This window comes from Ptiloglossa arizonensis, chromosome 7 (assembly GCF_051014685.1).
Source record: "Ptiloglossa arizonensis isolate GNS036 chromosome 7, iyPtiAriz1_principal, whole genome shotgun sequence".
Taxonomy (NCBI): Eukaryota; Metazoa; Arthropoda; class Insecta; order Hymenoptera; family Colletidae; genus Ptiloglossa; species Ptiloglossa arizonensis.
This window is the reverse complement of record NC_135054.1, coordinates 6891514-6917937: the sequence shown is the minus strand read 5'-3', so window position 1 is coordinate 6917937 and position 26424 is coordinate 6891514. Positions and strand designations below refer to the sequence as shown.

Sequence of the window (26424 nt, the reverse complement as noted above, 5' to 3'; positions counted from 1 at the left end):
TGAAAGTCCATATCTTGCGACATTTTGATAAATTAATGTAGAATAAAATACATCTGTAGGACTGCTACGTGAAATAATACAATTACGTCGGTGATTTTTTGATCATCGAAATTCTGGCAGTAATTTGCAGCGTGGTAATTACGAAATAACAAACTTCGTTTAAATCCGTATCAAGTTAACGCTTACAATGTTTAAAAGCTGTATCACCATAATTTAGATCACGTATCAGTTGCTTCGTAATAAAGTTACTCGTATCCCAGCCACGCGAATTTAATAAAAACGCATAAACAACACCCGAGGCGTATGTGTTACTTGAGCAAAAACCTAATTTTCGCTGCTTCATTCGCCACGCGCTTAAAGTCTACTATACGCTTGCCCTACCGCCACTTAAGTGGAGAATTAGGAAAATTGTCGTCAGGATTACCGCGCAAGAGTCTCAAAATGTACTTCTAAATAATAGGGTTAATACTGAAGAAGTTAGCGAAAAGGCTCGTGAGATTTCCAGGTTCGTAATATTCTACGACACACGCGAAACACTGTATTTTAGCATCATCCTGCAGAAAGTTAAATAAACAGAATATTATTTTCACGAAGAAGTATTATCGACAAGTACTTTTTTGTTGTAAACAACGTTTAAGGGCGTGTCAACGACCGAGGTTGTAAGCGTTTATTGAAACATTAATAGTGGTTCTTGATACACGTTTTACTACCATTTCATATTTTCATAAAATTTTCGTTGCACGGAATTTCCAACGACATCTTTCAAAAATATCGTATTCAACCTGAATGAAGCTGCAAAAGAAACATGTGCTTCACCGCTGAACGACCAACCCCTTGAAAGTATTTTCCAGCGTCCTCCAAAGACACTAAATTCAAACTACTGAATCAGTGGAACGATGAATGAAGAAAATTTCGCATCCTCATTTGCTTTAGAAATAAACGAAAAATTTTTCGGTACAAGTAAAAGTAAAACCATCTCTAATTATTATATATAGTAATAATTGTTTAAATTACGTATATATATTTAACATATATATGTTATTTACATAAAATAATAGATTGATCGTTTATACAAATATAAGTATTATTCATATTTGATGACTTCGAATATATCACAAAATAGAAATGCAAGATCGAACGTCATTTAAAAAAAAATAAAATATTCTAACCCTTAATACCTGCAGGCAATTACTGTGGACAATATATGTAATACATTGCAAGGAGAATAAATACCAGTAGATAGCAACACTAGTTTATTAATCGATGTAAAGTTAGAATTTACATATGTATTTTGACACAATTCGCAAATTTTTCTTACCGTGTTAGGATATTAAAAGCACGTATAAATTAACGAAGGTATGAAATATTCTCTTATTGTGCTTTGCATCTTAAAATAGTTACCTTACGAAGAAATATCTAACAAAAAAGATAAATGTATCTTACAAATAGACTTTGTTACCCCGTACGGCCAACTTTGAACAAGTATTACGATCATTAGTAATACTCGTAATATGACTTTATGGAATTATGGATTTAGTATATCCTCGTAAAATGGATTTATGGAAATACTTTCAGTCCTTTTAAAGCTTTCACAGTGACTTGTAATCAAAATTAAAGCATTCGAAGGCAATCGCGAAAATTACGTTTGTTCACTCAGATTGGCGATTCGTTATAGTATGTGTCGTCGTTAATCACCACCTAAGCACAATTCGTGCAATGTTAGATATGCTTTTTAAATATTTAAAAAGATATCAATAGCGTCCCAATACGGCTAAATTTCGAATATCAATTTTTGCGAATATTTGTACGACAATCGCAGTTCGTACATCGTGAAGCGTGTTCGTTGATCAATATATTTTAATAAATAGAAGTTTATGGCTAATAAACATTTATTATGAATATATAGGCGCGAGTTTTCTATTTTTACTGGAAGTTCTTTATTGCCTTGAGTTGTGGCGGATATTAAACTCCACCTTTGATACATAAGGCTTTGCAGCCGTTCCTTTTACAGCTTGCAATTACCGGTGCATACGAAACGACACGTCCCTTCGACTTGCACAGATGCCACTGTGCACACACTTGCACTTTTCTCGCCTACATGCAAATACGTCGTTTAGTTTTAAGCATTCTATTCCAGTATTATTCCTTGCCAAACTTTCAGATTTCTTCCCCCAAACTTTCACGTCCGTTTCATACCCCTGACGTTAACAATGTACCACTTTCTTTACATTTTACCTAACATTTAAAATTACAACGTATTCACAATCGAAATTGAACAAAGTAATTCTAACCATGTTTCTTCTTTACTTCATTTTTACTTTTATTGCATCTTTTCGTAATAAAATTTTGTTGAAATTTATTTGGATTACTATACTTCTCTTTCTTATAGGTTAAAATAAATAAATAAATAATACAAATATTACGTACGTGTTGTGTCACGATATAGATAATTTTATCCATTGTAGAAACTGTAATATATCCAATGTACGAGTTGTTGCCAGAAGAAACGCGTAGAATCATAATTTATTGCACAACTTAGTATATGAAATCTATAGTAACTCGCATTAATATTCGGACATCGTGCTGCTCGAGAACTTTTTCATCGTTTATCATAGTATTACCGCTATGAATTACTGTTATCTAAAATAATAAAGTAATTATTATAGTTAGTAGAAACGTAAATTTTAATTATTTGCGGCATATCATTTTTTGCATAACAAACAATGTACTACATTATATCAAAATTCGATGTCGAGAAAATATTCAGACACCACAGTTTAGCTGCAGAAATAAATTATTAGAGTACATTGGCTATGACGCTAGTACAAATTGTTTGTAAACATAACGACGTTTAATACATCGCGAAAACTCATTATCAGTGGTGCAGATAAATCCGGCATTAGTAGAAATTGTATTTATGTAAATGGAACGAAAAGGGAAAAGTACATCGTTTGAAAAAGAACAACTCGTACCAAGAAAGAGCCAAATTATTAAATTTAAGCGAGGCTATTGTTGCGGACAATATGCAATATTATTCTATTAATGTTGTTGAAAAACGAAAGAAAGCCAGGTGATATTTAACGGAGTAAAGAAAGAAGCAAATTAAAGTATAATAAAGGGGAAAAGTTCTCGAATGTACCAGAATAAAAAGTCATTACTTTTAGATCGTTATCTAGATTAGGTCCGTGTTAGCTCTCAAATTCGATTCTAACGAGTAAATAATTATTGTTACTTGAACATCGGATTTAATCTAACCCAGATTTAACCCTCTAATAAAAGGCCATTTGCGAGGCTGGTAATAAAATTAAATTGCTAAATATCCATTTACAATATTTCTCAATGGTTTAATTTCAATCGCGATAAACCTCAAAGAAGAACAACCACGTGAACTCGTGCCCTGTACGACTGACCGTAAATACTTTTGGATTATAACGTTCCAGCCCCGTGGACTAAAATGTTTGGGAACCGCTGGGGGTACACATTTTCTTAATCCAACAGCGATAAATGTTCCCTCGCTTTATTTAAGCGGCGGTTACGGTTTACCAACTCGGGGAATCGATTAAAACGAAATCGTGAACGGAACGCTCAATAGGAAACAGCTTAAAATAATTAGACGGAAGAGGCGCGATTCCACACCCTCTTTATTACCGTCCTAAATACAATATATCAGTCCCAGATGCACCGAAACTCGTAATCGTATGCGCGCGCGAGACGTAAGAAGAACCAACATAAATACACCACCGTATATGTAATCGTTCCCAAGGGGTGAGGTCCGTTGTTTTCTCTTTCCGTTCCAGAAGCTCGCTTGTTGCTTCTCAACCCCGAATGCCCGCATTCAGTCGTGTCCTGGTCTCCTTCTCCCTTTGTTGTTGCCAAGGACAGAGTTCATCGATCTCTTGACAGAACATAAAAGTCCTACATTGGCGGAGAAAGAGCTCGGGAGGGGATGGCATTCTTCTTCTCCGCGGGAAAAACGCTTCCGGGTATTTCAATGCTGCTCTGTGCACGGTCTCCGCTCTTATCGTCCGTCTTGAGGATATGCGTTGTTATTGCCAAAACGGTCCCCCTCCAACCCGCCGCGTTCGTTTCGTTCTCCATTTTGCCGCGAAAAGGGAGTTCGATAAATTCGAGCCAATCGCGATCGATGAATTCCGCGACCCGCTGTTACGACACAACAAGGCTTCCCACTCGCTGTATTATCCAGCGAGATTTTATGGGCCAGTGTGTCATTATGATTTAACATTCGATAGCACTGGGATTTTTACGATACAGCGCGTCATTACGCTGCAATCATTGTGATATAGCGCGTTATACGGTGTCGCTGTACCGAGTTCTCCGATACAGTAGGTTAGCACTGTATGAAATAAGGTGGGATCACTATTATCCGTATTGATAGAGAAGATTTTTTAAATAGGCGGGAACACTTTTTTGAATAGTGGAACATTTGCTTTTATGAAATCGATCGTTACCTGTTTCTGGCACGATAACATAAATCAGTGTAGCGGATAAATAAAAGTAGCCGTATTTGCATCGGTTACCGTTTAGTAAAAAATCAAAGGTAACGATGTGGACTTTTATCTTCGTCGAACGATGAATAGCACGTGTGTTTTATTTTTTCTTTTTCTTTTCCTTTACGTGTAAAATTTATGTGGAAAGATACGAAAGCTTTAAAATACATTGATCAATATTTTATACGAGCGAAATTTAGTAACAGCTGATTTATTTCGTATCGGTGACTTTTATGCGAAACATTAAACTTTGTGTTTGGATTTTTTATATGTAAATTCTCGTCAGACAATGAATAGCACGTGTTTTTTTTTTTATTTCCGGGCATATTTTTATAGAAAAAGGTAGAAAAACTTGAAAGTAACACGAACCAATGTTGTCTGTAAACGGCATTTAATTACTTTATTTTGTATGAGAGATTTTTATGTAAAAAACTAAACGTAACGTTTTCACCGAGCTTCCTTTTTTCCCTTCATGTATAGTTTAATAAGAGAAAGTTTTCTCAACTACTGTTGCTATTTAATGTTAATAAATTGCTATTTAATCCATAAGTTGTCGATGAGAATAAAGTGGCTCAATTTTATTCACACACCACATTAATAACATATTGTGTAATACATTGATAAAATGTTTTAAGAGAAAAATATTATAATAAGAAAATGAAAATATCGCCGAAAACAAATCTGTTATATGCTTCAAAAACTCTTAATAAAAATAATGATAACCGTAGCTTCTTGCCATTGTTACATTTTTCAATTTCTGAATTAATTTCTATTTTACTCCTATATTTGGATCTACATAATTCTCCGTCGATCCACGACAAAATACAACAAAATGAATACAATTAGTTTGTAAGTAACTTCATACATAGAATACAAAATCAAAAAGAAACAATATCGTTCGATCCTCTCTTTTGACTAAATTAAAGAAATGAAATCTATGGGTCATAATTTTTTTTCGTAAATCATATTATTTCTTCGATACAATTAGTTGTATTACAGTTTTTTTTATGCCACGAATCATCTAAGCCCTTTTTCCAAATGTATACAAAATTTGGAATCAACATAATACATCTTTGACACTGCTGTCACTGATTTCATCTCAACTATTCACTTCTTGGCCATTATTGAACATCTTTTTATGTTTTCATTAAATTTTCATACATTTTCGCATATAATTGGTCCGCTTACGGCATTCTTTCGTTTCTGCATCGAACAAATTACTAAAATACAACAATACTAAATTATTCTCCGCCACTAAAGTTTATCGACTTGTTGAAGTATGGTAATGGGAGATAAAGTATCTACTGTTTCCATTTATTCTAAACAGTTTTCAACAGTATGCTTCCGTTTTCTTTATACCGGTAATGATCGATTTTGCAACAATATATTTTTACGTCATATTTTTCTTTAATTGTCAATGGTACGTGTTTCTGCTTTGTAGACTTTACGATATATCACTACGTTAAACGTAGTGTGTCAATTTCACTTTGTACATTTACATCGAGTATTGTAACAAGAAATATACTCTTCGTATAATATGTTTATGCAACAGAATGTTCATGTATTAAAACGTTCGTATAACAAACGTTCATATAACGAAGGTTCTCCTTTACTAACGTTTTAATAGGAGCGATATCCTACAAGGCACTATGTTGGCACAATACGTTCGAGCAGAGTATTCCGATGAAGCACTCGGATAACGAACGATCGGATAACGAAGGTTCTACTGTTCTCAATGTATACCTGCCACCTTTCCAAAGAAATGTTACAGATCGTTTCTCTAGCTCCGAATTTACAATTTAATGATTACCGTTATATTCAACGATAAGCTACAATTCCAAATTACTCTACAAGAAATTGGTATTCATTCTTATTCTAATACAGAATAGAAGTACACGCATCGTAAAATGTTGCACTTACTCGAGACACTGCACAACTCTATTGTGTTCTTCGTTCTCGTTGTTTCCAAACAAGTCCAGTGAAAATGTCAATAGGATTAAAACTATTTTGTTTGTATCTCGATCTCGGTACTCCACGTTGTACCAATGCAAATACCGTCCTCATGAAATGGGAGATAAAGGGATTGCATTTGGCGAAACGGCCGTACCCTAAGTAATTCGATATCCGTTTACTCGGGTACTCTTTTCGTTCTAATTAAACAAGTGTACATTAATTTGTAAATTTTAGTGCCATTCCAAACAGCCATGCTCGGAAATGATACTTGTCGGCACTCGCCGAAAGAGACATATGTTTACGTAACATATTCTTAGTATATCCTTAGAAAGGAATAATGGTGTTTTAAAAAAAATATTTGAGGACATCGTGCTTTTTAATAAATAATATATGAATCACAATAATTAGTAAGTTTCGAATTTTTTTGGTTCCCTTTGGAACATCCTGTAAAAGAATACAAAGATAAATAATGTTACTGGGAGAAACTGTGTAGAAACACTGATTTACAATAATTAAGAATTTTGAGTTTGCATTTATTATACTGAAATGAATATTTAATTTCGGCATTATTGGTTAGATTTGAAACGCAGTCACTGATAAAGTGACCGCATTCGTGGTGTCTAGCGCTTAAAATTCGTAATATAAATTTACATTTAAAATAATCATGTGCATAATTGTAAAGCAAATCGATTTTCTTTTTTTTTATACTTTTTCAAAAATTTGATGTGTTTATAAATCGCATTATTTCTCTGAGATCCGTAACCCTGGCCATTGATGTTGCATAATCTAGTGCGATGAATACAATTTCAACACGTACATTGACCTATTAAAAACAAACATAAAATATGAAATATCTCGTAAAGTATTATATCTTTACGATGTTCATATCTTAACAGTTTTATATGCAAAATGACGAGAAGAATCGATTTATGTAAAAATAGCGCATACTTTATTTGCATTTTGGCACTAATCAAAAACATTATATCATCAAAAAATAATTTCGCATGGAATATTCAACATTTTTCTCAATGAATTTTTCGTATTTTCATTTAGAAAAGAGGTACAGCTTGACATAATTTCTGAAATAATTTTCTAGATCTACTCGAACCCTGTACGCTGAAATTTCAAAGGCTTTTTCTGTCGAAATGATATTTTTTAAATTCATTGACGTAATAACTCGATAGACCCCACAAACGAAATTTGACGCATATATATAAAATAAATGCCCTATTATTGTCCGAACAAAAAGTAATTTGAAATCGGTAAACGGTATTTTAACTATATGCAAAGCGTTAATTAATATTTCAATCAATATTTGAGAATTTTTTTACTTATTTTGCTTCAAAGGGTAGCCATATTTATATCAATCCTTTCATTTAGTTTGATTATAATAAAAATTATCGTGTGTAATTATCGTGAAATTTATTATTTCCACAAAATCAATCTTTAAAACTGAAAACATTTTAATAGCTTGGAGAAACGCACATGAATATAAGTACAAAGTTTAAAATTGATATGTCTAGTAATTATTCCAAAATAATTACAAGTGTCTCCCGAGATTTAGAGCTTCAAATTAATTAGACACCTTAATCGTTTCGTAACAAAAAAGTTTTAATAAACGGTTCGAAATTTCACAATGTCATAGTGTGTACAATTTTTGCAATTAACTTGCTTCATCCGCATCTTCTTCGGATGACTGTCCATTTCCGAAGTAATTATTCAGAAAACCGTACAGAGAGTGGAAGAGAAATGGAGAAATTATGAAACTGTTACTACTAGAGGACTAATTACTACGCGTTAAGTACACATTCCCGCGTAATGGTGGAAAATGACTGCTTTAAGTACTTTTTCAAAAGGTAACATTGTTACAGAACGTGTATGTTGGGTTTTACAATGGCTGAAAGTGTCAATATATACACGTATACGTACCGAGTGCCTGTTTTATCTGAACACGTATTTGTATAGCAATAGAACAGAGTGGTTTGTTTTAACAGCGATACAACGATATTGATAAAAGGCAATTCTTCCGAATTTTACGAGCTTCCATAAATCGAAATAATTTAGTGCTGCGGATCTCTGAATATGTTTCAACGAAAGCTATCGTATTAAGAATATAAAAATATAGTACTGTCGTTTAAAAAAATTAATTCGGCTTTGAAATCTCCTCTACCACTCCTATGGAAAAATTATTCATATCTTAACAGTTATAGAAAATATCCTCTTTGAGGATATCCTCCCATTTATAGAAAAATGTTTTCTTGACACCTTCGATTCCTCATGAAATATTTCATCATATTCCGATAAAATAGACACCTTGTATGCAGTAGATCTTTGTATACCGCCGGGTATACGTTCCATAGTATAGGAAATCGCGTTACACGGGTCCTCATTGTACTCTATATACTTGTTCGTATATGGACTTCCAGATTGTGTAAAGGCCGGATATACCTACATAGAACGATTTAAAAGTTCCACACTCTTACGTTTGCAGGTAAATATTTTGGTCATTCAAGGTCACTTTGATAGGATATATTTACTAGAAAAAGATCCAATGTTGTTCTCCTAAGTGTAATTTCGATTATAATATGTCTTTGCAGGATGATAACATATCGATTCCTGATGGTATGTGCAAAATATTAGGTATAATTATTCGATAATTTTAAAGATATATACGATTAAAATTGTACACCGTTGGTAATATGCTACAAATTGAAGCAGTGTTATCGAAGTAGCTTTTGGTATTGCAGCCCTGGAATCTGTTGCGCCGCAAATCCTCGACACGTGAATGCATTTGGAAACACTAATGTACCATAGAATGAACTCTACGCTAGGGTACAGGCATTTGGTACGTATACGTTATCGTTTCCCAAAAACACATTATACTCGATGTTAACCATTTGAGATCCTTCCTTTGTTAGTACACAACTTGGCAGTATTGTCAGTGCGTCACAGATGCGTCAAGACTTCCGATTTGATCAAACGCGAGTCATCGATGATGCATTAGCAATGGTACCGCCTTTGGCGCACTGACAGAACTGACAAGTTTTGCATCGTTTTGTGTACAAAAGTGTCATTCGTTTGAGTAATTGCGGCGCGTTGACACTAGCACGTACTATTTGAAATGTGAACTATCCTGCCGTAATACGATTCCCAAGGAAAGATGATGATGCATCAGCTGCAATCGAACGTTTCGACACTTAGGACGATTCTTCAACTTCACACGACACAATGAAACAATGGATGAAATTGTTTCGTGCATGGAGTGAATTGTTCGAAGATTATCTTCGCAACGATCGTTCATAATCTGGAACGACAGGGATAGCAATAGCATTTACGGAGTAAGAAACTATCGAATGGTAGACGATTCACGATCAAGAAGATCATCGTGAGAATTGATCAGTCTAAAACAACTGTTTCAAGAATCATCCGCAAACAATCTACATCCGAATAAAGTAAGAGTTAAATGAACAGTGAAAGTTCCTTTGTCAGTTAAAAGGACGCAGCGATTCGATCAAGGAGTGTTCAAAAACTTCGTAAAGGCTGGCGAACTGAAATTTTAGAGTCAATTGTAACCGAGAGACTGAATCTTCGTCCTTTATTGTAATCCTCTTTTAAAACGAGAGTCTACAGAATTACGTCGACCTAGCGAGGCCCCTCCAAGAAAGCCGAAGTCGGTCATCCATGAATAAAGTAATGGCGATCATTTTTTGGAGATCATGTGATGTTTTTTTTTTTTTTTTTGAAATGCATAATTTCAATCGATTTCATGGAAAAGAGTACTACATGAACGGTGAATATTACATTAACTTACGTTTACCGAGCCAACTATGTTCATTCATAGAAGAGAAAGGAGGGAAACTCACTGAGGGCTTTGCCACTTCCGTGACAATACATCGGTTCGTACGGTACGTATTACAAAGGGAACAATAAAGTAATATAAATTTATCGAGCCTGCTTTACACGGCTAAACTCAGACACGAGAGATTATTTGTTCTCGAAATGAAGAATCAGCCTTTGGCGCGGAAAATTTCCAAAATGACAAAACGCCGAAATCGATCGTGTTGAATCATTTCGAAAACAGAGATAAACAATCGCGATATTTTACGATTGTTTAATTTTTCAATATGAATAATATAATACAACGTTAAAAGATTTTAAACAGAGATTCTTTTTGGCAGGAGAAAAGTCGTATTAGGAAATTTGTCCCATAATTGTTACACTCAAGAAATGATTGCAGAAGAACAAAAAGACGCTCGACCCCTTTGCGAAGAGACACGTGGTGAAAGTAAGAAAAGTCGACACAACTTTATAAAAAATGTATAAATATTTTTTCACCGGTGTACAAATGTATTATAACAAATGTATTGAAGAGGACTATAGTATGTAGGGCATACTTTTCGACATAGTAAAAGACCTTGCATGGTTAGGCTGGGAACTTACTGGAGCTTATAGTGTCCGTATCGTGTAACAATGTTACGTTTCAGAAGAATATCTACAGCAGTCATTTTCCACCATTGAGCGCGGATAAATCCTCGATGAACAAGTTTTGCTCCCGTATTACACGTTCGTGGTCTCCCCATTTTGTTGGGCATCTTGAACAATTCCTTGAAGAAAACAACATAGGTGAATTGTATTCGCTGTAACATTCTGACTTTTAGACGCGTTTAGTACAATTTTCCGATGATATTTCGATCCAATCACCGTTCGTTCCTGCTCCTAAAAAATGTACAAATACTATATAGTTAATACACCAAATGTTTCTTTTTGGTTAGATACCCAAAATAATAATCGTAAATATTCTTTAGCGTAATATAAATATCAAAAGAAGATATTTATTCAAGCGTATTCATTTTTTATTTGCACACGTTTCGATCTGTTTGATTTTGAGTCTTCATCGCTACGAACAAAATTGTTATTATTCTGAAATGTAATGGAAACAAATGCCGACGGTATGGAATGTTACAAAACTTCGTGGAAATTTCAATTCCGAAGATGCATAAGGCATTAAAAGATGCGACATATTTGAAAATACTTATGTGTACAGGAAAAAGTAATTACGAGTCGCTGCACTCGAATTAAAGTTCAACATTTTAAAAGTGTACAGGGTTGAGTCTTGAGGAAGTTTCACGGAATTCTCGGCTGCGAATAAAATAAAATGCAAGTCATTGTACTAAATAGAGGGAGCCGTGGAACAAAATAATTCGAAACGTTCGTGAAGGAACAGTGAACCACGTGCTTGTGGTTCATAGATACATATCTTCTTTGTAGTACCACGAATGACCATTTTCGAACATCGTCATTTTCAAGGTTGCAATTTCTCCTTCGAGAGAGAGAGAGAGAGAGAGGAAAAATTTCATTCGCTTTGACCTTGCTATTTCGAGCTTACTATTTCTGGTTGCGCCATAATCAATGTAGCCTTGTCCACTGTTAATGCATGCGGTTTCTAGGCGCCCTACTAAGCCCGACAGTCACTCAGGCAAAATCGTCAGAAGACAACGTGATTAATAGCATTAGCCGTATATGCATGCGCGAAAAAATTGAGTAACGTGTAAACCGATAAAATGCACGTAAGTGTTTACGTGAGATATCTACTTATTAACCCCTAAACGGTTCGTTATAAATGATGCGTTATGGTCAACAAAATGTTTATTTCTTCTTACGCATCGATGAAAAAGATTGTTGTTAACCATCGCGTACGAGGACAATGGCATATCTTCGGATAAATAAATGATTTGAGTGAAAATTAAATTAGAATAAGTAAATCAGTTTTGTCATTATAGTATACACTTTTTTTTCATCATGAATTTCCACACGCATATACCTTTTTGTTCAGATTTAATTCGTATTCCTCCAATACTTTGTTTAACGAGGACTACAGGCGTTGTTCGAGGCTTCGCGTAAACATTTAAAAAAAGAAATCATTAATTTACCTTATATCCTTAAAAGGTCGCTAATTTGTTTGGAAATAGTGTCAAAATAAAATTGCTTTATTATATAAATGTAATGTCAAAAATATTCTTCGATTTTAGAAAAGTTTCTTGTCGGTATAAAGTTTTTTATACAATTTGTTGGTGGGTGCAACAAGGATTGAAAACAGTTATGATATTGGTTCCGGTTCTCGAAACAGTTACAAACAATCGAAATAATGCTTTAACTGTTGTGAGTGGAAAAAGGTTCCGGCCGGTATCGATTCTGGTTACAGCTTGTTAGTAGATCGGTTCTTTTCGATTCTGAAACGGTTTTATACCGGTTCTGAAGAGGTTCTCTATATCGGTTCAATAGTGTTTCGTCGCACATTGAACCAATTTGATAAGAGTGATCAATTTTTATATTTTCGTCCACAATATTTATGGGGGTATTAAATCTTCGTTCGCGAATTAAAGTTGAAACTTTCAACTCGAAGCAATTCCGAAAATTATTGTTGACAACTTGCATGAAGATAAATTGGTAATAATTGTATCTTTAAATTATAAATAGATATTTTAAAACAGGGACTTATATAACTTATGTTCCGCTCGAATGACTAATTATGTGCTTTGATGATCGGTTCTCCGAAGTATTTCGAACGATCGTGTATTCCAATAGCAATCTTATAAACAAACAAAGAGAGGTTTTCGAATGCACGCAAACGTGCAATTCAATTTTACTTTTAATAGAAAAATAATTCTATAGACATAAATAAGCCTGGAAAGATTATTTTCGACATTGAAATTATAATGACGTTATGAAGATAAGCAACAATAATGACGAACTGTAAAACTTTGTTAATAAACAATTTGTATCATTTATTCAGAATATATAACTGATGCGTATTGGAATGGTATCGATATCTCAATAATAGTATCAATGCAGTATATAGTATTATTACATATTACTACGTATTTATCTTCTTCCATTTCATTTCTACTCCCTATTTCTCACTTTTACTGTTCGTGCAACAGCTGCTCGGAATCGTATGTGGTTATAATGTAATATATACTATACATTGAAAAGTGATGGAGATGGATCCTGCACAACCAATATAGAACCGTTTCAGCAGAAAAAAGAACCGATATACTAACAGACTGCGAACTGCAACTGGAATCAATATCGACTAGATCCTTCTTCCACTTGTAACGGTTAAAGGATCATTTTGGTTCTTCGTAATTGTTTCAGTTAGAACATTTATAATATAACAGTTATCGACAGTTATTCCCGGAACCTTCCCAATCTTTGGTTTCTAATCAATTTACGATATAAATTAAATAATTAAAATTTTATTGCCATACTTTTATTAAATGTTAGAAGCTACATACAGTTATTCCAAAGAGGAGTTTCAACTTAGTTCGAAACTTATTAGTACAAAATAAATATGTCAATGTTCTCATGAGCGAACAAATTTACTACAATTCCATTCTATTTCTCATATAAAATTTAAAATGCAAGAAAGATAGACGATTGTAATTATAAGCATCACGGATCTTCGAGGTAAATTCTGAGTTAAATAAAAATTTGTTGCATACTGCCATTCGATTCGAAACATTGATTTCAAGATTGCATACTTTGTGTGTGAAACGTTTATCCTTCAAGGGAAAGAGGTCTTTACTCGTCGATAATGACGAGTTTCCAGAATACAGACTCTCGCATCAGTATTCCGATAGCAGTATATTGTTGATCCTACGCTTCGGAACAACTCGTACGGTTTACCGCAATGCTTCAAAATTCTCACGGCGGTATCCTTATAATGGATGAGACGACGTTCTCCGCTCAAACCTGTGGCTTTAGAATACCCAAACCCGGGCTGAATATTGACAGGATCGCAGATTTCGTATCTACTCTATTCACTCATTTCGTTCATGAGTTACAGATATTCAGGATTTCTGTTACTGGTAATTGCTGGACATATGCAAATATTTCTATAGATAATAATCTTTTTATTTAAATTTTTCTGAAACGCGTGTAAATTTGTTTCAACGAATAGAAAGAAAATTAGGGAGCAGAATATACAAACGCGAAATTAACATCCTCGAATTGGTTACACAATATACAACACTCGCAGAACGTAGTGCATATAGATTTAGACCATAATTTCAATTTTTTAAATGTTGAAACAACAGAAACGGAAAATAACGATTACAGAAGGTTGTTTCGTGAATCGTTTCACATAATAAAGAATAACATGGTTAATAACAGCAGATTACAGCAATGCAGATATGCAATTTAGTTTCTTTGTCGCATATAATCGCGCTACAATTTTGATTGAATATAATAGTTCACAATTGCCACTACTTTGCACACTGATTTTCAAGATGTCGTTTAAAAAAGATCACATTGAATGATTTGAACGTGATTATTTCATGGATTTTGACATTATTTTTTAACAATTTCTCGCTATTCCGGGACCATATAATAAATCTTTCATTACATCAAAAACGTTTCATTGTTGCGATCTGGCTTCAAGGCGAGTAGTTCTTACCTCCATTGAAACGTTCAAGTGACGTCTCTCCGCAGCACTGAAGCGCCTCTGATCTTTATACTTGGTGAAATCTTTTACGTCTAGCACAATAGTGAGTCCTGGTACTTTCATAAACTTTAATATTAAGTAGAAACTTTCGCTAAAAGTTGCTCTTCCTGTATGAAAAGCTATTTCTAAAGTTTTTAAACGCCACTATGTACAATATATATTTACTTCGATACAATTTACCAAACGATAACAGTAAAGGTTTCGTTGTGCATCCGTCCCAATAAATCATGCTTTTAAATATTTTTGTAAATCGGATTTGAGATTTATTACGCAGCTTTTAGATCTCTTCCCAAATACTATACCAGTATTTTCTAAACTGTGTCCCGTGAAACATTAGTGTTCAGTACAATGTAAACAATTATTTCGTGCAAAATATAAATATATGTATTGAAAAATTTATATCTCGTATACAATACAACTTCTCTTAAAAAATAAATAAAATGTATTATACTTTGAGCACATTTGTACGTTTTTCATATTAAAAAACCAAACAATCAAAAATGAATCCTAGTATTTGGGAATATATTATGAGTAGAAAACTATTTACAACATTTATGGTGATGCTAATATTTAAGATTAAAGCACTCTATTTTCGGGACACGTTCTAAAAATTGTACACTAACTAAAAATGAAAAATTGAAAAAAGCGATCTTTCGAGCACTTTCAAAGGTGAAAGTTCCCTTAAATTACAGATTTTAAGAAAAATTTATGTTTAAGACAAAGTTCGAAATTATAGATTTTTATCCAAACGTCAACGATCAAGTTAGAAGCTTAAAACGGTTGAAAATTTACGAGCGAATATAAAACGTGAGAAACAAAGCTGAGAAGGGATCGCAGCTTTTCATGAATGGCTAACGGTATTGTTTATAACGGACGGGGAAAATCTGTTGTGCTATCATGGTAGCATTAACCCTTTGACTGCAACGCACTTTAACCCAGAACCATCGGTATTGTGCGACGCGATATTCGTATGACAATTACTGGTCAGTATCGCGAATGTATAATAGTTTGCGTAAACGCGTAAGGTACTCACTTATGAATTAAATATAAGGTAATAAAGTTTGAGATTGGTGATAAAATACACTTAACGCATAATAGTAAAAATAGTGTAATTTATTTAAGAAATAAAATTCAAACGATACGTTGTAAAACATGAATCAATACGCAAACCTACGTCACAATCTTTAAATCGATATCTACTTTCCTGTCGAATTTTATGTTTTGTACATACAATACATTTTCGAGTTTGATTCTTTTTTTTCGAATTCGAATTAAGATATGTCGATAAAAAATACCTTTTAGTGAGACGCACTAGATTATTTCCACTTTTTGCCGTGAGTTATATTTGAAGCCTGTAAACATGTTTTATATATTTGTGTTATCAAATTTAGGTCGCAAAATGTATTTGTTTATACAAATTAAATGCATTCCAGCCGTTTATATCTAATAAGTGGAAAAAATATTTCTTATACTTTTTCTCATTTTTTCTTAGAGACTCAATGGTATGTAAGTATATAATAGTAATAACCGTATAAATGTTATCTAAGATACTCGTAAAACAATTATAATATTGCATACACGTTGGTTTTCTTTATCGATAATTTCGTTTGGTAAAGAATTCTATTTGTACCTAGGATATCAGCAGAATGAGACTTCCTTTTTTCTTACAATTTTAAACATATATAATACATGTTTCCTCGACCGAAATGATACTTTATTTTTTTTTTGTAATTTTGATTCTTTTTAATTGTATTCTAAGCAAATGTCTTGTTTAAACAAGGTGCGGAAAACAAAATTGGACTTGAATGTCAGTTGTCGATATATAAACTATGATCTTTTCCAAAATAATTTTTCATCAAAGTCATCGTTATATTACTCGATATACATAAATCTCCTTAACGTAGCGAAATTTCAGTTTAAGAATCTGAATGTACAATAATATCTAAAATATAATCCGTTTTACAGTCACATGCAACAAAACTTTTTCAAATCGACTGCATTTGCCCGGAATCAACCGTTTACATTTGTTTAACGACTATTTTGCACCTCGAATTTTTTGCATCGAAATATATTTTCGGATTAATTATTCCGAGTAGCCCGACGAATATTCGAAAATAATGCTACTGTCCTAAATTAATGATCATTTATTCGTTTACTAAATGTTTACGATTTTGAAAATTTAAAATCAGAACTTGGTAAGCAAAAAATACATTTTTTTCCTCGTTAAAAAAAGATAACTAATGACATTCTTTTCTTCAGATAAGAAGGAGAATACCGTATTTGAGAAATCTTGTTCCTCATCTTCACCAATAATACTTACAGATACTAGTTTTCTTTTCTTCTGTCCTCAAACTCACGGCCCGATTACAACGGCAGCCAAATCTAGACTGACATCGAAAGAATTGTCGATATTCACTTGTTTATTCGGTTGCTATGCGAGATTTAATGAGAAAAATTGATTGGTTATATATATATATATATATATAAATAAAAATTAACGGACCTGTGAAGCTCGTATATATATACATATTTGGTATAAATTATATTTATGACCCCGAAACAGCGTACAAATACGTTTTTCGTATATATTAATGGCACTGAGGCAGCGTATACGTACACCTGTCGTATGTATTAATGGCTCTAAGACATCGTATATATACATCGTTCGTACATATTAATGATCCTGAGGCGGCGTATATATACACCTTTCGTATATATTAGCGGCCCAGAGACAGCTTATGTATACATATACCCTTTTCACAGTCAAAGTGTTAATATTCGGTAGCTTCGATGCAGATTCAATCGTACATTATATTTTCCCGCTGCGACTGTGCAAGGCTAATCTCAGCAACTGTAATAACTTGGCTTAACTGTCTGGGTAGCGATCGAAGCACCCCTTCATGCCGCGAACAATGGATGAAAGCTCGGAAGCTGAAGATTAACTGACTAATGACGTTTTTTTGCGCACGAGTTGGCTTTATTAAGGTGATTATTGGAGCTCGGTCTTAATACCCATCATTACGTGTACTACTCGCGGTAGCCGTGGTTCTCTTTTCCAGAACATTAGCCAGCACGAGAAATGATTTGATTCTCTAACGTCGGTACATCATTAGTCTTTTTCTCGAACGTCAACGTATCACAGTTCAGTCTACTCGTCCATAGGGTTTCCGTATGGATATTACTTTCGACTAACGATGCTACACCCTGGGACACTGAGAAATGGAACTGTTATTCGTGTTCAACCGTCTCACCGGATACGATCCAGTAGAGGGGGAGATGGCCAAACCATCCGCATTATGTAGAAAGCAGCCCATAAAACGGAAGCTTTTGCCGAATCACGGGCAAAATGAATTCTGGCTGCAAATTAAGGGTTGGATAGAATAATCCATGACGTGCATATTCTGGTCCTTCGAATGCGCACTGTAATACATTCAATGTCAACGGAGAAACGTGTGTTTCGTATTCGTAAGTCGACATTTGGGATAAAATTATCCACGTTCACATAATAGAGTAAAAATGCATTTCGGATGGAATTTAAATGACACTAAATTTCAATTTACGGCGTAAATGGTAAAATAAACGAACAAAAATGTGTCTTTTGTACTTTCGAACCGACATTCGGGATAGTTACGTTCTTATAATGGGTGATAATGGATTTCGGATGCGAGTTAAACAATATTTGATAAACATACAACATAAATGACAAATTATATGAATAAAAACACGAGTTTGCCGATATTAAAAGAATAGCGAGGGCATATTTATTTATAATTTAACGTTTTCGTTTTATATACAGATAGCCCTCTTCGAGAGAACACGCTGTGTTCACGCTTTAACTAAAAATATAAAATATGTGTTTCGGCCATAATGTTCGATAACTTTTTATTTCAATCCCGCAAACATAAATACCAATCATTATTACGGCATGAATATAACACTTTAAACGAAAATTCGTGATCAAGTTCTATTTGAAAGGGAGAAAAGTGTTCGCATAAAAATTAAATATAATAGCGTTGACAAATTGCAAATGTTACAGGAAATATTGTTCAAGAGAAATAGCATACACTTGGCGCGTAAAAAGAGGGACGAAGCTATTTCGGAAGTTGTTGAAAACTAATGGAAGCCCAGGGTTTATACTTTCAAATTCGTCGACTGAAATAATAAGCATAGATATTCGTACTCGGTCTAAAATAAAATGTGTATCCAAGAAAACAAACTTCACGTGCTGCACATCATCATTCATTGACTTACAGCACTCTCCTCGCCAAGAATTTTTTAAAAGACGCGCTCCTTCGTGAATAATAATTTAAAGGTAAGACCTACTTCCAACAGTGAATTGTAAGAAGTGATAAAAATAAATCCTCGTGAAATATTAAGTTAAAACGACAGTGTTATTCCCCAGACCGCAGTGAAATGGAACTGTCGTTCGCACTTAAAGAGTCCATTTCGTTGATCTTACTTGTGCAACGATGATGCTTAATAAACGTACCTCTCAACCTTCCTCCTTTGACAAACACGCCCGGTATGGAAATTTTTAAATTAAAAATTTCCTTCTTGTTATAAAGTAACAGAGTTATTTAGTCTCAAAGAAGGCTTGAGCGTTGCTCTGAATATATTATACCAACAGAAAATACAATTTTCTCATCGTAAAAGACCTGAAAGAAAATAAATTTCCATGTATCGACTGTTCATCGTGTCAATTACTTATCTCGTAAACGGAATGAAACTGTTTCTCCATGCACGACTGATCGAGGAATTCTTTTTTCCAAATAATATTCGAACTTAAATACACTTTCTGGTGAATAAAATTCAGTTTCGAGATTTTCAAGAAACCACCCGCGAAATATGAACGCGAAAGAATCTCAAAGCTGGTAATTACATTAGCGTCTTTATTGATATACGTACTTTACAATTTTCATTTGGACAATTTCCCAAGGAATCTCGAGTTTTCTTAACCCTAACGATCTTAAACCTACGGCGGTTTCGCTGGAAAAGAAACTCTCGTATCGTAAAGAAAATCATTTTCGAAACGTGTACTTTACCCGCAATGCCTTGATTCCACGAAATAGGCAGGGGCTCATCTGCCGTGATCCGTAAACTCCCAAAGTGCTCCTTCGACATTACATGGCGGCAACAAATTTATAATTTAAACATTAAAATTCTCGGCCGTAATAAGCTCTTTCGTTTTCTTTTTCTTTTTCATTTTTTTTTTTCTTTTACAATCGTTGAACAAACAATAAGCTGTTGCTCGGTCCTAAATCTAGGTTAGTAACCACACTTTAATCTATTTACTTTGATTTTATAATTTCTTCGTTTTTCGTTACCTCGCAGGCGCTATGTACACGGTCCTTTTTACAGTGCACGCGTAAGTCCCACGTAGTTCACGACTGTATAAAATTTCACCTTCGCGCGTGCGACCAAAACTCTTGATTTTCAATTCGTGGAGCATTCGTTACGTTCAGCTGCACTAGACATCGATGTCACGCTCGATTAATTACCGTTCGTATACGCTAATTAGGAAGATCGCACATCATTGTTCGGTATAACTGTTTTACGAAACGATTGTTGCACTTCGATGACAGAAGCACGCTCGAAGTAGTACAACCCTCTCGTGAAACGTCGAAAATCGACGGTATTCCTTAATTTATAATAATTAGCACGACGTGTTTTATTGGACGAATTAGCCGCCGAAGGATTCGTAACCTGAAACAGTAAACACATACAAACACATATAGAAGAAAATGAAATTACTTTAATCAGAATTTCTTTAACATAAAACACGCCTCATTTATTAATAAGTTCGATCATCAATGGATTTTATCAATGGCTTTTTTCTACGATAACAGATACACTCTAATAACACATTAAATATCAAATATTCTTTTTTTCAAAATTGATATGCATTTTCTGTATGTTGTATTTAAAAAATACTCTATTCAAGAGGAAAAATTATTTTTTCACAAATAACATTCTTTTCCAAGGTTAAAACGTGTTCTATAGATAGAACACTGGCACTTGGAAGAATCTAATAATATCGAGACAATTGCATATCATACAGTGTAAAACAACAAACAAAAGCACTGCAAACTTATATACTTATCAAATAAACTATTGCTAAATATAATATTACTTTCATTCACTGACAGACATATTATAAAGATGGTTACGAAAATATTACAGTGCACTTTATTTGAATCTCAACTTTACAGTTTAGAAGTCATATGATATACAAATAAATTTTAATACCATTAAAAACATGTTTTTCAAATGCTCTTTAAATAGAACAATACGTACTAAATGACAGACGACTAATTATATTTACCACTTAAATAAATCAAATTTGTCACGCCCTAAAAAATATCTCTACTTTTGTACCAACAGAAATGTATGATTAACTGCACAGATTACATTTTTCCATTAAATTATTCTCGAGAGGTTCCAATTTACAGAAAATACTTTAACCTGGGTTTCATTGCTCGGTAAAAATATACCAATACGTTCAAATAGGATATATTAAAAATTATAAATATTATTTGACTACAATTTTAAATAACAAAATATATCCATGTAGAATTTGATTACAATTTTCATCAACAGAAATTAAATAATGAAATCAATAAGTGTTAAAACGTTATTGTATATTTAAAACCCTTCGAATTAAATATTGAAAAAAAAAAAAATGAATTTAATTACGCTGCATTATCGTAAATGTCACATATGAAATCTCCTTTATTATGCAATAAAGCACTGTATTGTCTTTATGTTTTAGAAGGGGTGAAAAGAGAATTAAAAATAATGCTTTCAGTTGTTGCAATTATACGCTCGCAGAACGCATAAACAAGTAAACAATAATCGGCTTCGGTAACTGTTGCGTCCATAAACTCTTCCTCGCTTTAAACTTCAATTTAAATAAACGAAAACATAACTTTTAAATAGACAACTTTAGGTAAAAGTAAGTGCGATTCAAATATTGATGTTAAACATTGTTTAAACTGAATATAAAAGTACATACTTTCCTGCGTACACGTTGTTTTAGAAACATTTAACCGTATAGCAATTATCAAAAATCGATTCCCTTATTTCTCAATAATTTGATTTCATTTCTTTGCTCAAAATTAATATTTCTTCTTCGGTTAATATTTGTAAACTGATTTGTATTTCTTATATTGTAATTTTATCTTATTAAGTATTTGACCATTACATGCTCTTATGAAAATTTTTCCACCTATAATGAATGGTAAATAATTATAGAAATTAATATTGATACAAAGTAAATGTAATTAATTGATGCAAATTAAATGTAGACATGAATGGGTGCCGTAGAAAGAAATAACAAAATAAAATACATATTATAATATTCTTTATTAAAATATTATAATATTTCATTTTGTTATTTCTTTCTATGACATCTATTGATGGCTACATTTAGTTTAGATAAATATTAATTTTTACAATTATCAACATTCATTATATACAGAAATAATCATTTCTTGTGAACAATTCAAGTGTAAGTAGAAAAACTCGTTTGTAAATAGTATTTTTATAAACGTTGACCATTTTATTGACCTCAGTTAAATCATTTATATGTTCAAAATAAAAATTTTTCCGAAATTTTCCACGCAACTCATTCAGTTTTATCAATGTATTTAATTTTGACTCTTAGTAATTTTATGAAAATATGAACTCATCGAATCAGAGCAATAGCTAGCTTGTGTCGACAAAAAAGCTTTCCACTGATAAATAACCAAAATAAAGTTCTGTTAGTATTACGTGACCCAATATCCAAACTGTGTTTACTCGTGAGTCTAAAACATAAAAAATAAAATTTCTGAAACGTGAACTGATAGAATATATTGATTTTTGTATTCGAAGAATACGCGAAAATCGTAACGTAAACATAGTTCGTTTAACATAAGACTATAAAAACTAGAATTATGAAAAGAAAAAAAAAAAAAAAAAAAAAAGAAAACGACGTAAGGAAACACGCAAGGACCAGTGTAACTACAAAATTGTTCTCTGTACATAATTTCTCATCGTTTTCCTTCGTAAAAAAGAAATCGAAAACATCTGCTCGGATCGTTTTAAAATAAGACGTTGCAACTATTCCGAGTTATTATTGCTGCCTGTCGCCCGGAAATAATTTGAACAGACCTGGCCGTACTAAAAATAACCAGCACGTTGGATTTTAACGAGGGATGGTGAGCGATTGAAATTTTTAAGCGGCCATCTCGTACGACGTATTACGAAAGTACATAGGCCGCAAGTGTCGGGCAAAAGTGGGCAGACTCGATGATGGGTACACAGATCGATGACGGGAAAGTGCAAGAAAGATAACCACCTAAGGGAGAGAAGCTAAAGAATCGAAAAGAGTGGAAGCGGGGAGACTACGCCGAGAGATACGGGAAGAAAGACAGTGTAAGGGTGTGTGTGTGTGTGTGTGTGTGTGTGTGTGCGTGCACGACACAGTCCCCTCTTACTCGTCGAGTGAAGTTTTCCACCGGTTTCACGGCTCGGCCTACTTTGGTAAGCCTCCTAACCCAGAACTATAACCGTGGAAACATCGCGAAATTTCGGTCGGATGACACAGGGACGTTCTCGCGTCCGAGCTGTAAATATTTTTCAATTAAGGGGCCCGTTCAGTTTCGAGGTAAGAGATATCGATCTTCTCTCTTGCATCGTTTTCTTTCAAAGATTTCGTCGTTAGGAGCATTGTCGTGGGGGTATTACAGCGAAATTCGATAAATTGGCGATGTTATAGAACACTGAATTGATCTCGAGAGTTCAATACTCTTACAGGTTCTAACATTGTACGTCAAACTTTAAAACCGTTTCACTCGGAACGACAGTTTCCAAACTGATGTAATAGCTTGGAAACCAATAGACCAATTTACTTGAAATTTAACCGGCGTGTATAAAGTAAATGTCTATAAATTCGATATCTGTAAAAGTATTTTCTTCTTTTATCGCTTGAAGTAGCTACAAATTTCGTACAAGAACAAAAGTTTCCTTTTCCTCTACATACTGCCATTTTACAATTTTCGGATTTGTTTACTCATTTCGGCTCGCAAACTATAACCATATTTATGAACCATACGAATTTTGTTTAGGATATCTAGAACATGAGATATCGTGATCACCATGGACATAATTTGTTTTTGTAAACATCGTGTGCAACAGTTTATTATTTCGATGAAAAGAAATTTTGTAATTAACAAATTCTTCTTGCTTAGGAAGACGTAAATACCTTTAAGTACAATGTTTGAAAATTACGTGTCCAATTGTTTCGTTAAAAAAATCTCAAATAGCATTTTATTTTTAAAACTCCGAACTAAGCAGACCTCTTAAGGGGTTAGGCTACCTCGTTCACGTCAAAACAGAGTGTTTTCATAAATTTGTTATAACAGTATTATACGTCCGATTAAAATAAATGTTGCCTTTATGAATGAAATATATAATAAGCTTTTAAAAAATAATTTTTTTTTCATTTATATTAAACGTGAATAAACAAAGTGACATTGTTTTCATTCGTCGCGTGGGCGGCTTGCACGGTACAATGACGTTTTTAATTCCAGGTTCCATCGTTATTTGAAAATTAGAAGTTAAACAAGATTATTATCCTTTAAAGTTTTTCCTACCGTGTGACGGAAACAATTTTTGAAATTCAAAAATTTGTGCTAACTATGTCATTTAAGATAAAACAAGCTATTTTCACCAACAATTTTATTTATGTTTCAAAAACTAATTGTAAAAGGGAAAATGAACATAGCAGAACAGATAACATCCATTACTAAGATTTTTTCAGTGATAGCGGTAGTATATTATTTTTGAGAATCCTGTGCTTTTATACAAAAAAAAAAAAAAGAAATTTCGATTTTTTTTACCATAAAGGTAGCACATCCCTTTAATGTCGTCGTTTATTTGTCGACTATGCCCTAAATAAGAAAATCACGCAAAACACACTTAACTTTCAAATTAGTTTATATCAAAAATATAGTAAATCGTTCGGAGTAACTCAGTGTAAAGATCCATTTCGGAAACGTGAACCCCTGTTGATATACGATGATGCTCGAGCGAATATTTCATGGGTAAATTGAGGATTTGTAATTAAAGCGATCAAGTAGTTCCACCGTTATCAGTCCTTATGTGATATATAACCGAAGCAAACTTTGATACATACATTGAAACGATAATTAGTCACATGTTCCGTGTTAAATTAGCAGCAGGCTTATATTAAGCTCTAAAGTTAGCTTAAAATCTTATCATTTTTTGTTTATCAACGTAAAAAATAAAGTAGAATCTCCATTATCCGAACTGACAGAGAAACACAACTGTTCGATTAAGGAAATTTTGGAATAACGGAATACGTACTGTTTTTCCTATCATTGATCATTTTTGTAGGATTTCTTAAAGGTGAAAGATGTATCAGAAATATTAATTCTACTAAGACACGAGTAATGACAAATAACAACGTTGCACCTCGAGTAAACTTCTCCAGGTACTTTAAAATCGTAATCAACTGCGCGTTACTCTTTAGCCCGCGACGTAACGTCCTCGTCTCAAGTCACACTACAATTGACCACACCCTAAGACACGCTGGACTCGACAACCTCTATCCAGGGACATGCTATTACAACCACCAAAAACGAGTGAACCCTCGTTCAGGGCGATGACCCTTTTTATACCCCAGAATTTGGGGTCTACGTGACTTATGTCACACGTGTTGGAGATGCTGAAGGTGTAGATTGGCCGTGATAGCTCGTTCAGGTGATTGTCAGACGACAACCAGACGATGGGCCTCTATTGTGTCCGAGTCTGGGACCTAACCCAGACCTAACGACCAGTTATGATCTCGCACTGCAAGTCCCTGCAAAATTTTATAACATACCTACTTACATGAAATACCATGTTTGTTATTCCTCGAACCATTTAACCATTTAACCTCTTTTTCTGACACTATGAATGCTTCGAAAATTGATACTGAAGATATTCTAACCAAAGTTCCTCGATATCGTATAATTTTTATTCTTCGGTGTATTAATCGTCGTTAGATTGTTTTAGTGTCATTGTTGGTAAGAAATTTTTCCAATAAATCATTTGAGATGGTTGTAGAAGAACGCTTCTGTAAGCGAAGAAACATTGTACGAGAACATACTCGGTTCTGATAACAAACGTGGCGCTAAATAATTCTCACGTTCGAAAAGATACGATAAAATAAATAGATAAAATGAAATAAAAAGTGTAATTTGTAGTGGCTCGTTTAGATTATTACACGCGGAACTATTATTGTCTTCCTACGTGAATGAATATAGATTACGACGTGAAAAAGCAAACAACAAAAAGGTAGTTACGTGAGTGTAGTCGAGAGTGAACCAAAAGTCTGAACTAATTCTACCGGAAACGACGGCAAAAGCAAGGCAAACGTCCATTCTATTTTTAGGTATCACCGATGACTCATTCCAT

At 33.6% G+C, this 26424-nt stretch overlaps 1 protein-coding gene across 5 annotated transcripts in view; it reads right to left on the bottom strand.

The window, feature by feature from the left end:
• Positions 1–2578: 2578 nt before the first annotated feature.
• Positions 2579–26424, bottom strand: part of Asta-r1 (allatostatin A receptor 1) — a 68923-nt gene continuing 45077 nt past the window's right edge. The window contains exons 6-8 of one of the 5 annotated variants that reach the window (XR_012992624.1): positions 19870–20667; positions 19454–19619; positions 2579–2640 (exon numbers count right to left, since the gene is read on the bottom strand). The gene's annotated coding sequence lies outside the window, so the exon portion shown is untranslated. Of the gene's footprint in view, positions 2641–18724; positions 19620–19833; positions 20668–26424 lie in introns of those variants that run through there. The other 4 variants (XR_012992623.1, XR_012992625.1, XR_012992626.1 and 1 more) reach the window with 4 other exon arrangements.